This window comes from Symphalangus syndactylus, chromosome 22 (assembly GCF_028878055.3).
Source record: "Symphalangus syndactylus isolate Jambi chromosome 22, NHGRI_mSymSyn1-v2.1_pri, whole genome shotgun sequence".
Taxonomy (NCBI): Eukaryota; Metazoa; Chordata; class Mammalia; order Primates; family Hylobatidae; genus Symphalangus; species Symphalangus syndactylus.
Window position 1 is genome coordinate 56,949,984 of NC_072444.2, and position 15,482 is coordinate 56,965,465.

The 15,482-nt window shown below is 41.6% G+C and overlaps 1 non-coding gene across 1 annotated transcript; it reads left to right on the forward strand.

Annotated features, from left to right (window-relative positions):
- The first annotated feature begins 3,959 nt into the window (after positions 1–3,959).
- Positions 3,960–4,063, forward strand: LOC129472786 (small nucleolar RNA U13). The gene has a single exon (XR_008654064.1). It is a non-coding gene; the product is annotated as a small nucleolar RNA U13 (small nucleolar RNA).
- The last annotated feature ends 11,419 nt before the right edge of the window (positions 4,064–15,482 follow it).

Below are 15,482 nucleotides of genomic sequence, written 5' to 3' on the forward strand. Positions count from 1 at the left end.
ATCCCTTCCAGTCTTCTTGATAAAAACAAAATTATCTTTCTGCGTAGGTCACTTCAAATGAACTAGAGCACATCCACTTTTATGTTTGTTTTCTCTATATTGAACTATAATATAGTAATTTTATTATATTTTCATTAAAAAATTTAAAAAGACTTCCGCTTTTGTAACAAATTGTTTAAAAACCATCAGATAGTTGTAGAAGGAGAGCCAGGCTTTGAAGACCGTTGTAGAAGGAGGGCCAGAATTTGAATCCCAGCACTACCACTTAACTTGCAGTAACCTTGGGTGAGTCGTGTAATTTTTCTGAGTCTCACTTTCCTTATCAGTATATTGTGGGAAATGATGCCAACCTTGGAAGTGGTTATGCTCACCTTGAGGTCATTGTCGTATTCCCAGTTCCTGGTACTTTGTAGTTGCTCACAGTACATTTGCTGAATGAGCTAATAGCTTATCTGTAACCGTCTAACACAGCCCCTGCTTAAGAAAAGGGTGTTAGTGTTATGATCACTGCAAGCTTGCCTTTTCCTGTTTTTTTTTTTTTATTTTGTTCATCATGCTGAAATACTACATATGCTCGTATTCCAGATTTCCAAAAAAGATACGCTGGGGAGGGTGTTGGAATTTGGCAGGGTAGAGTTGAGAGATGGTCAAAGTTGACTTCATTTTGACCTATAAATTTTGTAACTTTTTCAAGGAAAATATATTCACGTACTACTTATTCAATTAGAAAAAAATAGAAAAATTGTAAAAGTAAGCTAAAAAACTGCCCGGCTGGGCACGGTGGCTCACGCCTGTAATCCTAGCACTTTGGGAGGCCAAGGCAGGCGGGTCACGAGGTCAGGAGATCGAGACCATCCTGGCTAACACAGTGAAACCGCATCTCTACTAAAAATACAAAAAATTAGCCGGCCGTGGTGGCGGGCGCCTGTGGTCCCGGCCCCTCGGGAGACTGAGGCAGGAGAATGGCATGAATCCGGGAGGCGGAGCTCGCAGTGAGCCGAGATCGCGCCACTGCGCTCCAGCCTGGGCGACAGAGCGAGACTCCGTCTCAAAAACAAAACAAAACAAAACAAAAAACCTCCCTTATATCACCCCATGAAAGCTCTGCTTAGGAGTTCATCTTTGATTTTTCACTTAGAATTCTGCCCCCTAACACACACACACCCATAGTAGACAGCCCACTTTCCATCCAATTAACATATTTTGCTTCCATTGTACAAGCTGCCCTGGATTGCATAACCTGTTTCTGCTGGAGAAATATGTACATCTCTTCTTTTTCAGCAGCTGCATCACCCTCTCTCATCTAAACCCTACATCTTATCATGTTCAGAACCATTTCAATTAATTTATTTAAGCCTCTTATCTTATCTCATTGCGAAAGTCTCTGGTTACCACATCTCTTTTTCTCAGTAGTACACACGCTGAGTTTAATGCGGCCTGGGCACAGAGTGGCCTCTTAACCCTTTGCTGCCCGAAACTCCCTTTCTGACAGCTGTCAGTCCAAAATTCTCTGCCTGGCTGTCAGGACCCTTTGGAATGGGGCCTCACTTGACTTAGTACTTTCTTGCACCCAGAGGTAGACTCCTCCGCTCCTCTAGTGAATGATAAATTTCTTGTGAGTAGAGCCTGATGCTTTAAATTGTTTATGTCTCTTGTGTCCAACAGTGCCCCTTGGTCATATTGGAAAGCCTCCTACTGAATGAATGAAACTGGAGTTTTGATCTTGTATTTTAAAAAATTCATTTAGTCTCTACTTTTTGTCTCTGGTAAATAGAAGTTGCGGCCAAGAAGCAATCTGTCATTTTTGAAACAAGTAAATGGTCTATTATTTTTCAAGGTTATCTCTAACCTCTGATAAAAATTTTTAAATGTTAAGGTTTTAGCTTTTTTTTGGCCATGTACTTAAACCTGTACTGAATTCTGCTCTGGGACACCCTTTGTAGCTTTCCCTCTATTAATGTGGCTGAAGACATCTTTAACTTCTCCATTGGCTGTAGCAGAATATATTGATTTTATAGTTTATTTTCAGTGACAACTAAATCATTTGTTGGAAATATATTATTGGAGAAATTTCAATATCTTATCAAGAGATTTTGTTTGTTTTGTTTTTTGGAATGTAGGGGATACTACTTAGTAAAGACCACTGCCTTTGGAATTAAACCTGGGTTTGAATCTTGGATTTGCCATTTAGTAGTTATGGGGCTTGGGAATACTAATTTCACTTTTCTTTTTTTTTTTTTTTGAGATGGAGTCTCACTCTGCCGCCCAGGCTGGAGTGCACTGGTGCGATCTCGGCTCACTGCAACCTCCGCCTCCTGGGTTCAAGTGATTCTCCTGCCTCAGTCTCCTGAGTAGCTGGGACTACAGGAGTGCACCACCACGCCCAGCTAATTTTTATATTTTTCAGTAGAAACGGGGTTTCACCATATTGGCCAGGCTGGTCTCAAACTCTTGACCTTGTGATCTGCCCACCTTAGCCTCCCAAAGTGCTGGGATTACAGGCGTGAGCCACCGTGCCCAGCCCTTATTTCACTTTTCTAAGCATCATTTTCTCATCTCTAAAATTAAGATAAAAAGAAAAAACTGCCCATATAAGACTGTTACAAGGATTGAATGAGAAAATGATATTAAAGACAGACCACAAAACAAAAATGAGACATTCTCTTCCTGCTTTTGCTCTATGTATACACATCTGTGTGTGTGTGTATTCCTTTACCATCTCTCTATATTTCACTATGCAAACCATGGTGATATATGTGATAAAGCAGTACCTGCAAGAAGTTCCTCTGAAGCTATAGTTACATATGTAACAAAGGAGGACTACACATAATTAGAATATCAAGGTACAAAACTGTGGACTGCAGATCAGTGGTTGTCAGCCTGCTTTCAGCCAGAACACACCTGAGGAATGGTGATTCACAAGGACACACTCCCCTTTTAAGCCCAGTTTCTGGTGTATCAACACATGCCCTGTTATTCTTACTCAGCGGGATTGAAAGTGAGTAAGTGTGGTGTTAGGGTAGCAGTAGCTCTGAAAACAATCATTTTTTTTTTGAAAAAAATTACATTATTAGCAAATCTCGTCACTTTCAGTGCTAGCAGGCACAAATGATTTGGCTGATGTTGAGAAACTGTCAGAAAAGGGCCAGAAACTAAAATGTCTGCAAGGCCAGGCTGATAAATGAGTGAAGTGAACTGAATAGGAGAACCCACAGGAAGCCATTAGGAAGACCTTGGTGCACAAGAATACACGTGCACACACAAATACACACACACTCACACACCTCTAAACGTTCACATGCTCACCAGCTCCAGCACATCACAGGTCCAGTAATGCTAGCTCCTCTAGTGTCTCAAAAACAGCCAGAAGTGGCTCACGCCTTTAATCCCAGCACTTTGGGAGGCAGAGGCAGAGGCAGGCGGATCACATGGTCAGGAGATCGAGACCATCCTGGCTAACATGGCGAAACCCCGTCTCTACTAAAAATACAAAAAATTAGCCCGGCGTAGTGGCGAGCACCTGTAGTCCCAGCTACTCAGGAGGCTGAGGCAGGAGAATGGCGTGAACCCGGGAGGCGGAGCTTGTAGTGAGCCGAGATCACGCCACCGCACTCCAGCCTGGGCGACAGAGCAAGACTCCGTCTCAGAAAAAAAAAAAAAAAAAAAAAATAGCCAGAAATCTGGAATTTTATGTGAAATCTCTGGATTTTATTCAAACCATTTTAAAACAGTACAAGACAAGTCAAACACGTTCACCATTTACAAGACCTATGGGCTACTAGTCTGTAACTAAACTTCTGCAGATCAAATGTCTTTGATTCCATACTCTTGTCAGTAAAATCACTGAGCATGCAATCTAGAATATAATTTATAAATTATAAGCAAGTACTAAAAATCTATAAATTAAATATTAATAATGCCTTTTTTTTCTCTTAGGAAGAAAGCAGACAAATATGTTGATGCTTTTGTAGTTCATAAGCATGATGATTAGGTGTTCACATTCAAGTGTGGGATGTGCCATCCTCAAACCTTGTCATGATGTCAGCACTTTGCCCATCTGACTTGAAAATAAATAGCAGATAAATAGATGTTCTCACATTTCCCTTCGACACTTTCATGAATCTCTGTGGGTGTGCAGTGCCGTGGAGACCACCACTTGGACCCTGAAAGCTGTAGGGATTGGAAGACAGGGGGACCTAAAGAAGTAAAAGTCAGTTCATTTCTCCTGATCTTCCACTCCTGATACTCAAATTCTCAATTCATCTACCAAAGCAGCCACTATAAAGCGTTGTGGTGTTTTTTTTCCTTTCTGTGTGTATTTTTTGTTTTCATTAATTTATTCTAAAGAAATGGTTTTCGGCACCTGGGGACAAATATGGCTGCCCACATGGGACTTTACATTCTGTTAGGGGAAACAACTAATAAAAAACTAAATATGAAATAATGAAAAAATAATAAACATGACATACGGTGGTGCATATCTGTAATCCCAACATTTTGGGAGATCGTGGCGGGTGAATCACTTGAGCCCAGGAGTTTGAGACCAGCTTGGGCAACAAAACAAGATCTCATCCTTACTTAAAAAAAAAAAAAATAATGCCAGCAACAGCAACAATAGCAATGATTCCCTTTCTTGTGTCTGTGTTCCTTTGCTCTGTAACTCTGAGTGTACTTTCCACTTTGGCTCTGACCTTGACCATGTGACTTGCTTTGACCAACGAAATATGACACAGTAGAGGCCTGAAGAGTCCTTGTGGTTTGGGCTCTTGGACCCCTGCTGTCATGTGATGAACTAGGCTCACCTTCTTGATGAGGAGAGAAACACAGTCGAGTCATCTCATCACTGCAGCCAACACCAAGACATGTGTCAGGCATTTGAGTGAGGCCATCTGGAACCAGTCAGCCCCAGCTAAACTGCCAACTGACCACAGATGCATAAGTGAGCCTAGCTAAGATCAGCCAGAAGAACCGCCTAGCAAAATTGTGAACTAAATAGATGGTTGTTTTAAGCCACTGCGTTTTGAGTTGGTTTGTTATGCAGCACAAGATAATTGATACAAGCTGCAGCATGAACCAGATACCATACTGGGATATCTCTTTACCATCATCCTGGGGCTGTCCTCTGCTTTTTTTCCTGTATTGGATCTCATGTTTCTAGTAATCCACATTTTCCTCTTGCTTGATTTCCTTCAGTGACTTCCCAAGAAAGAGTACATGAGCAGTAAATTAATTGTATGAAAGCTTACATGTCTGAAAATGTCTTTTTTTTTTTTTTTCGATTCTTGTGTTTAAGTGCTAGTTTGGTGGGGAGTAGAATTCTAGGTCGTTAATTATTTTCTCTTAACATTTTCAAAACCTTTCTCCATTGCTTTGTAGCCAATACTCCTGTTCACAAGTTAAAAGTCTATGCCAAAAGATGATGAGACCACCACTTAATATCTGAAATAAAAGGACCAAGCTGAATTTACTCCTTGCTCTAGTGAGAGCTATGATGGTCAGAAACAGTCTTTCCATGTGGAGCAGGCTACTACAGTTTTGAGGAAGCATGAGTTCAGGGAGCTCAGAGACTTCAGTAGGATGTCATCATTTGCAGAATCACAGTTCCTTACGGGAGGGGAAACTGTTGATTGTTCACCACTCAAAGGTGTTTTTACAGGAGTGAGTTCATCTATGACTGGCTGTTTTTCAGAAACAAAGACCTGATTTTGATGAGTTGGTTTGTAAACGTGTGTACATTGAGGGGAATTGTGTTGATTGATTACATGGGTTTAAAACCAGTTTTTGATAGCTACTTCTTATAATGACTACAGAACAATTGCCTTTCCCTAAGTTTTGGGGAACACTTTTATTCTCATAAATTGCTGATCCTGTGTATATGACCTGTATATTTTTTCATTTTCTACAGTCTTGCAGGATCTTCTCTTTGCCTTCAATGTTTGAAATTTCACAATGTGTGCATTAGCCTAAGACTGTATTCACTTAATAAATTTTTCCATCTGGAAATTCAGATTATTAACTTCTCTTCATTTTTTTCTTTTAGATGCTCTATTAGTCCATTTTCCTGCTGCTGATAAAGATACTCAAGACTGGGTAATTTACAGAAGAAAGAGGTTTAATTGGACTTACAGTCCACATTGCTGAGGAGGCCTCACAATCATGGCAGAAAGTAAGGAGGAGCAAGTCACATCTTACATGGATGGCAGCAGGCAAAAAAAAGAGCTTGTGCAGGTAAACTCTCATTTTTTAAAACCATCAGATCTCGTGCAACCCATTCACTATCACAAGAACTGCACAAGAAAGACCCATCCCCATGATTCAGCCATCCCCCACTGGGTCCCTCCCACAACACATGGGAATTATGGGAGCTACAAGATGAGATTTGGGTATGGACACAGAGCCAAACCATATCAGATGCTAACACCCTTGACCAATTTCCTAATTGTCTTACATTTGTATCTCCTGTTTTCCATTCCCTTTTCTTTTTGCTGGAAAAATTCTCAACTCTATATTCTGACCTTTCTATTGAAAATATTAATTTCTAGTTGGGTGGATTGGCTCACATCTATTATCCCAGCACTTTGGGAGGCTGTGGCTGCAGGATCACTTGAGCCCAGGAGTTTGACACCAACTAAGGCAACATAGTGAGACTCATTTCTAAAAAATGTAAAAGAAATTAGGCAGGCATAGTGGCATGCATTTGTAGTCTCAGCTACTCAGGGAGCTTAGATGGGTGGATTGCTTAAACCCAGGAGGTCCAGGCTGCAGTGAGCTATGATCATGCTGTTGCACTCCAGCCTGGGTGACTGAGAAGGATCCTGTCTCAAAAAAAAAAAGAAAGAAAATAAAATATTCCTTTCAGCTATGTATTTAATTTTCAAGATCTTCTGTATGTGTTTTGTTCCATTTATTTATTTGCTTGTTTATTTTTGCATAGAATTCTTTTCTTGTTTTGTGGTTATACTAGTTTCTCTTTGTGAGATGTTTGACTTTGACTTTTTCTTTATTTCTGTGACATTACTTTTTTCTTTATTTATTTTCTATCTTCCAAGTTAAAGGCTTTCCTCACATATCTTTTAATCTTTGTATCTGATAATATTTAAGAGTGAGATGCTGAAACACTGGCTGGAAGCCCTGAGAATATGAGAGCTGGCTGGTCTGATGTGGGTTTCACTGTAAGAGCATCAGGGTGGGTTGGGTCTACTGAGGGAAGTTCCGATGTCAATATCTTTCCAAGGTCAGGTCTTTCATCACGGACCAAGCATATTTCCCAGATCAGCCTCTATGTCCTGCCTGGAGGGTGAAGGTCTAACTTTCAGTGTTCTTGGCCTAGAGAAGGAAAAGATGGATATGCACGAGGTATCCCAGAAGCTAATATGCATAAATTCACTTAATCCACTATTTTTAGCACAGTTCTCTCACACTCAACTGCATTGGTGTTCTTCCAGTGTAGAACCATCTATTTTATCCCATTCTGAAAATAAACTATCACTCTTTTGTCAATTAAGGAAGGTGCAGTCTCTGGGATGCTGCACAGATCTGGGGAGAAGGCTAGGGATCCAGGCAAATTCCTCCTAAAGAATACTTCCAAACAATCCTCCTTATTTAGTCCATATCCCTTTTACTCTCACTTCTTCAGGGACCTGCTGCCATTAGTTTCCAAGTCTTCAGATATGCTATAAATCAGATTAGTTTTTAGTTTTCTCTTCTGCCTGATGGGATTTAAATTTCTCAAATCTGCTAATTCTATCACTATGTATTCAACTGTTTTCCAGCTTCCAAAATTGTCCCTTCTTCAGCTCTCTCCATCTATTGGGTTTAAGCCTTAAAATACCTATTTACTGGTAGTTTTACCGGTATTTCCGGAAGTCAACAAAACAGAATTGTATGTTAGTCTCCTACCTTTACACAAAGCTTGCTTTTCATTTTCTATTTATGGGAAGTGTGTTAATGGCTTCATAGTTGAATCCAGCTTATAATTTATTTGTGATAGGTCTAAAACTGGTTAATGAAAGATGGCTTCAATTACAGTAGGCTTAAAGCAATATCTTTCTCCTTAAAAATACAGAAAAGAAAAAGCAACTCAGCACTAACCCAGTGAAGGGGGATACAGATAAGTCAAGATTTGTATATGGGGGACAGGCACAGTGGATCATGCCTGTAATCGTAGCACTTTGGGAAGCCAAGGTGGGTGGATCAACTGAGGTCAGGATTTCAAGACCAGCCTAGCCAACATGGTGAAACTCTGTCTCTACTAAAAATACAAAAGTTAGCCTGGTGTGGTGGCACATGCCTGTAATCCCAGCTACTCAAGAGGCTGAGGCATGATAATTGCTTAAACCTGGGGGCGGAGGTGGCAGTGAGCCGAGATCACACTACTGTACTCCAGCCTGGGTGACAGAGTGAGACTCTGTCTCAAAAACAAAAACAAAAGTTAAAAAAAAGATTTCTGTATGGGAATATGCCCTTGCTATAATGCAGGTTGCATAACAGCCTTAATAAGAAAATTCCTAAGCCTGTGTAAACTTGTGGGAGGGGTGTAGTCATGCATAATCTCACATTGAAATCTGCCAAGGCAGTGAATACTATAGAATTCACAACTTCAGTTTTCATTCTGCCCCACAGCTCAGAGCTGGAAACATATGTGCTTATGAATCTTTGTCAAGTTAATCACTTTTTCCTTTTGCACCAAAAATTTAAAACAGACTTCTTAACAACTGTCACTAGCGTAATCTGTTTACTAATCATATGATAAATCACACTCGAGGTAAGTTACTGTTGTTCTGCAAGTTCCTGCTACTCTGTTAATTGCTGTCATTTTTTTCCAGAGTTGTGCTCTCCTGCAGCCTTTTGCGGATGGCTGGCTTTCATACCCAGAATCAATCACGCTGCGACACTGAAAAAAAACAAAAAAAAAAGGAAAGTAAGTAGAGTCAGCTATTTCATCTCTTTGTGAAACGTCTCCTCATTCTCAGCCTGAAACCATAATTTACCTTCCCAACCTTAAGAAAATCTTTTCTGCATTCTGCCACTTCTTGAAAGTTGCCTTTGACCTTCCAGTGGTCTTCTCTCACTTCCATTCTCTTTCAGCCCTGGCAGCATTTGCGAAGATGACTCAGACCCTCTTTACTGAAAGATAACTTATAAAACAACTCACATGTCATGAGCCTCCACAGAAAAACTTCATTTCCCACTTCAAACCCAAAGTTTCCCTCCTTTAACTATATCCTAATTGGTAATAACAAAAGCATATATTGAACAATGACTTAAATATTGTGCTAAGCACTTTACATATATTAACTCTTTTCACCATCACAATAACACTATGAAATACAATCTATTGTTATATCCATTTTGATAAATAAGAAAATAGAATCCAGAAAGTTTATGTAATTTGCTCAAGGAAAAACATTGGTCAGTGGCATGCCATTTGGTAATTGGTACCACCAACCATGCAGTCAGTTGTCCACACCAGAAACCTAAGAATCAGGATTAATTGCCTTCTCTCCCTTTCTCTCCACATTCTTACCATCTTAGGCCAAGCTACCACCATGTCTCACCCAGACCACTGCACCAGCCTTCCAACTATTTCCATTAATGTTTCCTTATAGACTATTCTCCATGTAAATGATGTATGAATTTGATAAATCCATAATCATAATGAGAGATTTTTAAAAACCTCTTTTTCTTTTTTTTTTTTTTTTGAGACGGAGTTTCACTCTTGTCGCCCAGGCTGGAGTGTAATGGCATGCAATGGCACTCTCTGGGCTTACCACAACCTCAGCCTCCCAGGTTCAAGTGATTCCCCTGCCTCAGCTTCCTGAGTAGCTGGGATTACAGGCATGCGCCACCATGCCCGGCTAATTTTGTATTTTTAGTAGAGAGGGGATTTCTCCATGTTGGTCAGGCTGGTCTCGAACTCCCGACCTCAGGTGATCTGCCACTGTATCTGGCTGGTAAAAACCTCTTTCAAAAACTGACTTCATGCAGACAAAATAGTCATATGACTCAAAAATATTTATTTTTATTGTGCAAATAACACAATTAATGATCCAAATCTTACAGAAATATATGGAACACTGCACACACACATGCAAATAAAGAATACACAGCTACACTTAGAACATTTACAAAAATTGGCTGGGTGTGGTGGCTCACACCTGTAATCCCAGCACTTTGGGAGGCTGAGGCAGGCAGATCACTTGAGGTCAGGAGTTTGAGACCAGCCTGGCCAACATGGTGAAACCTCATCTCTACTAAAAATACAAAAATTAGCCAGGAATGGTGGCACATGCCTATAGTCCCAGCTACTCAGGAGGCTGAGGCAGGAGAATAGCTTAACCCGGGAGGCGGAGGTTGCAGTGAGCCGAGATTGCGCCACTGCATTCCAGCCTGGGTGACAGAGCAAGACTCCATCTCAAAAAAAAAAAAAAAAAAAAAAAAAAGTTTACAAAAATTGACTATGCCTTATGTCTCAAAGTGAGTCAACAAACACCACAGTCATTATTATATAGACCACATTCCCTGATCACACTATAATAAAGTTACAAATCAGGAACAAAAGGATAGTTAACCCCTCTGTGTGTTAACTCTTCTTTACTCTTCCCTCTATAAAAAGGAACTAGCATTTTCCAGCTCCTTTGGTCTCTGGCAACCTGGTAGGCTCTGCAATGGGAAGCGCTGACTGCAATGTGGGGAATCACAGAGGGTAAAGGAAAGATGTTCCCCACTTCCCGTGGGGGGCACGAGGAGAGGATTCCTTACAGAGAAATTTATATCCCAAAAAGCAAGTTCTAGTTTTGAGCCTCCTCCTCGTTTTGCTGACTTCTTTGCACTTTGTTCACCAATCTAACTTTTTTCCTTTCTTTCACCATTTCTGTATAATTCCTTGATCTTTTATTTATTTATATATATGTATTTTTTTGAGGTGGAGTTTTGCTCTTGTCACCCAGGCTAGAGTGCAATGGCACGATCTTGGCTCACTGCAACCTCTGCCTCCCAGGTTCAAGCGATGCTCCTGCCTCAGCCTCCCAAATAGCTGGGATTACAGGCATGCGCCACCATGCCCGACTAATTTTTGTATTTTTGGTAAAGACAGGGTTTCACCATGTTGGCCAGTCTAGTCTCGAACTCCTGACCTCAGTTGATCCACCTGCCTCGGCCTCCCAAAGTGCTGGGATTACAGGCTTGAGCCACTGCGCCCAGCCCCCATTCCTTGATGTTTGAAGAATCTGTAGCTCTGTTAGGAGCCTCCACTTGTCCTACCATCACCCCTGAAAACAGTGCTTTCCTCCTTCATGTCTGCCTCATAAACTTTATGCCGGCAGAGAGACTCTAAAACATCTGCCTCTTGCCTTGACTTTTCTCTTGCCCTTCTTTCCCATGTTTATAACTGTGTACAGGACATCTCCACTTTACATTTTCAGAATGCCAAATTTTACACGGATAAAACTAAATTTACCATCTGCCTCCCCACTCTCTAGAACATGTTGTTTTTAATGCAGCACTTGACCCCAGCACTTTCCCACAAACACCCATCCTGGAAATCTCAGATACCCTCGGGGTACTGACTGCATCTCTGTCTGTAATGGCTTTTGTTCCAAGCCCAGAGCCTGACAGGTATGCAGTGAAGATTTTTTGAATGATTGTTAGACACTCCTTTCTCTTTTTCATTTCCTGTCCCTTTCTAATTTTTTTTTTTTTTTTTTTTGAGACAGAGCTTCACTCTTGTTGCCCAGGCTGGAGTGCAATGGCACAATCTTGGCATACTGCAACCTCTGCCTCCCAGGTTCAAGTGATTCTCCTGTCTCAGCCTCCTGAGGAGCTGGGATTACAGGCGCCCGCCACTACGCCTGGCTAATTTTTGGTATTTTTAGTACAGACAGGGTTTCACCATGTTGGCCAGGCTGGTCTTGAACTATGGCCTCAGGTGATCTGCCCACCACGGCCTCCCAAAGTGCTGAGATTACAGGCGTAAGCCACTGCTCCCGGCCTCTGATTTTTATACCTCTGTAATGCCCTCTCGAATCCCTTCTCCTCTTTCTATTTTCTTTGTGACTAGTCCTCTGGCCGCTCACCTGGAAAGGCAGTGAAGAGAGTTGTAACTCTGGGAGTTGAATTATAACTAATCGTCTAATGATAGTGTTTAACAAAAGCCATGTTAAAGGCAAAGTGCTTCTGTTTCGAAAAATACTCTCAAACCCAGTTTTCTCTTGGCTCTCACACCACCACAGCAACAATCAACAACAGAAGAAGACTTCTTTGCCTAAATATGTGGGGAATTTCCCAACTCTCATAGCAGCAGACACCAGCTGGATGTCCTCCAATTCAATTCCGACACCATCTACCTGGAGATAGCATCAGATTCTACTGGTTTGGGGCTTAGTCCCCAAAACTGCCCATTCCACAGACATCCGTTGCAAATCTGGGCTTCTGGAACTTCCGACAAACCAGCTTCAAGCTGGAGTTCCCACACCTTCTGTTTGTGTTTGGTTAATTTGCTAGAGCAGCTCACAGAACTCAGGAAAACACTGAAGTTTACTGGTTTGTTATAAAGGGCATTACAAAGGATACAGATAGAGAGATGCGTAGGGTGAGGTATGGGGGAAGAGGTGCGGAACTCCCATTCCCTCCCTGGGTGGCCACCGTCCAGGAACCTCCATGTGTTCAGCTATCTGGAAGCTCCCTGAATCCAGTCCTCTTGGGTTTCTGTGGAAGCTTCATGATGTCAGCATTCCTTCCCCCGGCTGATAGGGCAGGAGCATCTCTGGAGAGGATCTTAAGACCCGTGGTCAGAAAGGTGGGGTGAGATTAGAGTCCTGCCTTGGGGAAGGTGAAAGAAGGGCAGGAAAAGGTCAGAGAGATTCTGTTTTCTGAATCTGCTCCTGAGGCCTAACACACCCAACGTTATAACGAAAGATAGTAACGAGGGCTCTGGGAGATACGGTCCAGGAACTGTGGACAGAAATGTGTGTATGTGTGTGTGTGTGTGTGTATCACAGCTTCCTAGCCAGAAAGGAGGCCGACCTTGACTGTAATGTCTTAATGCTGTTAACACAATTGAGAAAAAAAAGTGTCAATCAGATGGGGCATTGGCAATTGGAAAACAACAGCAAAGGCTAAGGCCAGTGGGTCTGGTCAAGTTAGTTAGGATGCCTCTCTGTCGTGATTATTTTGTTGGATTTAACCTCTCTGGAACCAAATGTAACCAGTCTTTACATTTCTGGCAATCTCACACCGTTCCTTCAGTGATGCAGGCTCGAAATGTATACATGATCGCTGACTCTTCTTCCCCTGTAGTCCTCATTATCTGCTTGATTGAGCCTTTTTGATGTTTACTCATTTTTTTTCTCTTCCCTCCTCCCAGCCAACCATAATTTCAGGTGCTTATTAAAACACACTCAGATTAATCCTCCAATTAGACCTCTTTGCTTCTTCCTGACCCTCCCAAGAGTCCTGCCCTACTGTTAGGTAATGACATAAGACCCAAGAACAAGTATAAGGATTCCTACTGGCCTTTCCATCCTAGTATTTAAAACAGGCACAGTGGCTCACACCTGTAATCCCAGCACTTTGGGAGGCCAAGGCTAGAGGACTGCTTGAGTCCAGGAGTTCAAGACCAGCCTGGGCAACATAGGGAGACCCCACCCCATCTCTACAAAAAAAAATTGAAAATAAAAAACAAAAAAACAAATAAAAAACTAGCCACTTGTAGTCCCAAATACTTAGGAGGCCGAGGTGGGAGAATTGTTTGAGCCTGGGAGGTCAAGGCTGCAGTGAGCCATGACTGCACCACTGCACCCAGCCAGGTGACAGAGTAAGACCCTGTCTTAAAAATAAATAAATAAATTAATTAAACAAAGCAGGCCTCACTTTCCTTAGGGAACCCTGGACAATGTAGGTGTCCCTACTCCCTACCCTGGACACTGTAGGTTCAGTTGGGTGAGTTCTCTGCTTTCCCCTAAACATGTTATGCTCACACTCGGCCCCCAGGGTTTGCACTCAGGGTGCCCAACTCACAGCTATACCGCAAAGTCCTATTTCCTCCTTGAGTCTTTTGCTGATATGCCCTGGTTTACATTGATTCCTACCCTGGCTTTCTTTAGGCCCAAAGACATTTAGGCAAGGGTAGATGGGCCATGTTGCTAAAGAGGCTTACACTTGAGGGCCCCTTAACTTGGACAGTCCCCTCCAAGACTGTGGACCTAATTTTTATTTATAATTTTGTATTATTTGTCTTAAGAAGATCATTTAAATTGTAAAAGCCTCAGGCCCCGCACAATCTGGGTCTGTCCCTGAATTTAGACATTAATTTATATTCTTTTCTTGAAGGATTTTCTAACTGGTTAATGTACAATAAACCTGTTTTCTCAACTTAGTATGAGCTTCTTTGCTAAATAATGCTGTGCAGTGTATAGTGTGGTGGTTGAAAGGGTCATCAGTAGAGTCCCACAGACCTGTGTCCAAAGATCACTTCTGCTGTTTCCTAGATTTGTGGCTTTTGGGCAAGTTTAAATTTTCAACTTTATTGATCTTCAGCTTCCTCAGCTGTTAAATGGGAATGATTATGGTGAAGGTTGCATTATGACTTTCAGAGGCCCAAGGCACTTTTGCCTTCATAGGCCTCTTTCTCCATGAAAGTGATTACCAATTATATTTTGTGACTGTGTTGGTAAAAAGGCTGATATAATTCAACAGGGATTCTGTTCTTTTTTTTCCTTTCTGATGCAAAAATGAACAAAAACATTTTCATGAGCCCCTAATAGTATCATGGACCCTTGACATAGTGCCTAGTGAGCCTAATGGATAAGTTGACCCTGATTATAGAGCACACAGAGAAGCCTGGTGAATAATAAATGAGACAACGTGCATACAACATTTGACAAAGTCCTGGTGTGTATTAGGTGTTCAGCGGATGTCAGATATTACATTTGTTATTATTATATGCCTCTTTCATATAGAAATGCTTACTAAATGGGATTGAATAGAGCTTATTTTACACTAAACCATTTATAGCAATGGGAGTTTGGAAACACATATCACTTTCTTGTATATTATAACAGAATGTCAATTAAAGCTTTTCTGTTTCCCGACTTGGTACCCATCCTGTATTTACAAGCAGTTATTGCCTACGGACCAGGTGCTTAGATGTTTTGAATTTGAACAGAGTTCCTTAAACACTAGGTTCCCAAGCTCCACTCAAGAGATTCTGACTCAGTGGCTCTGGAGGGAGATCTGAAAATGAGTACTTAAAAAAAATCTTACTCCCATGGTGATTTTGAAGAGCAGCTAAATTTGTTGGAAACCACTATCATAGGCAAGCCGGTAGAGGTCAGTGACAGCTGAAAGAGTGGTATACGGGGGAATTAGCTTACCTCTTCCCAAACTCTGTAACACCCACCCTCAATCACTGCAAATAAAATGAAGTGTCTGCTATGCAAATGCAGCTTCCAGACAACTCCCCTAGGCACTCCCTTCCCAATCAG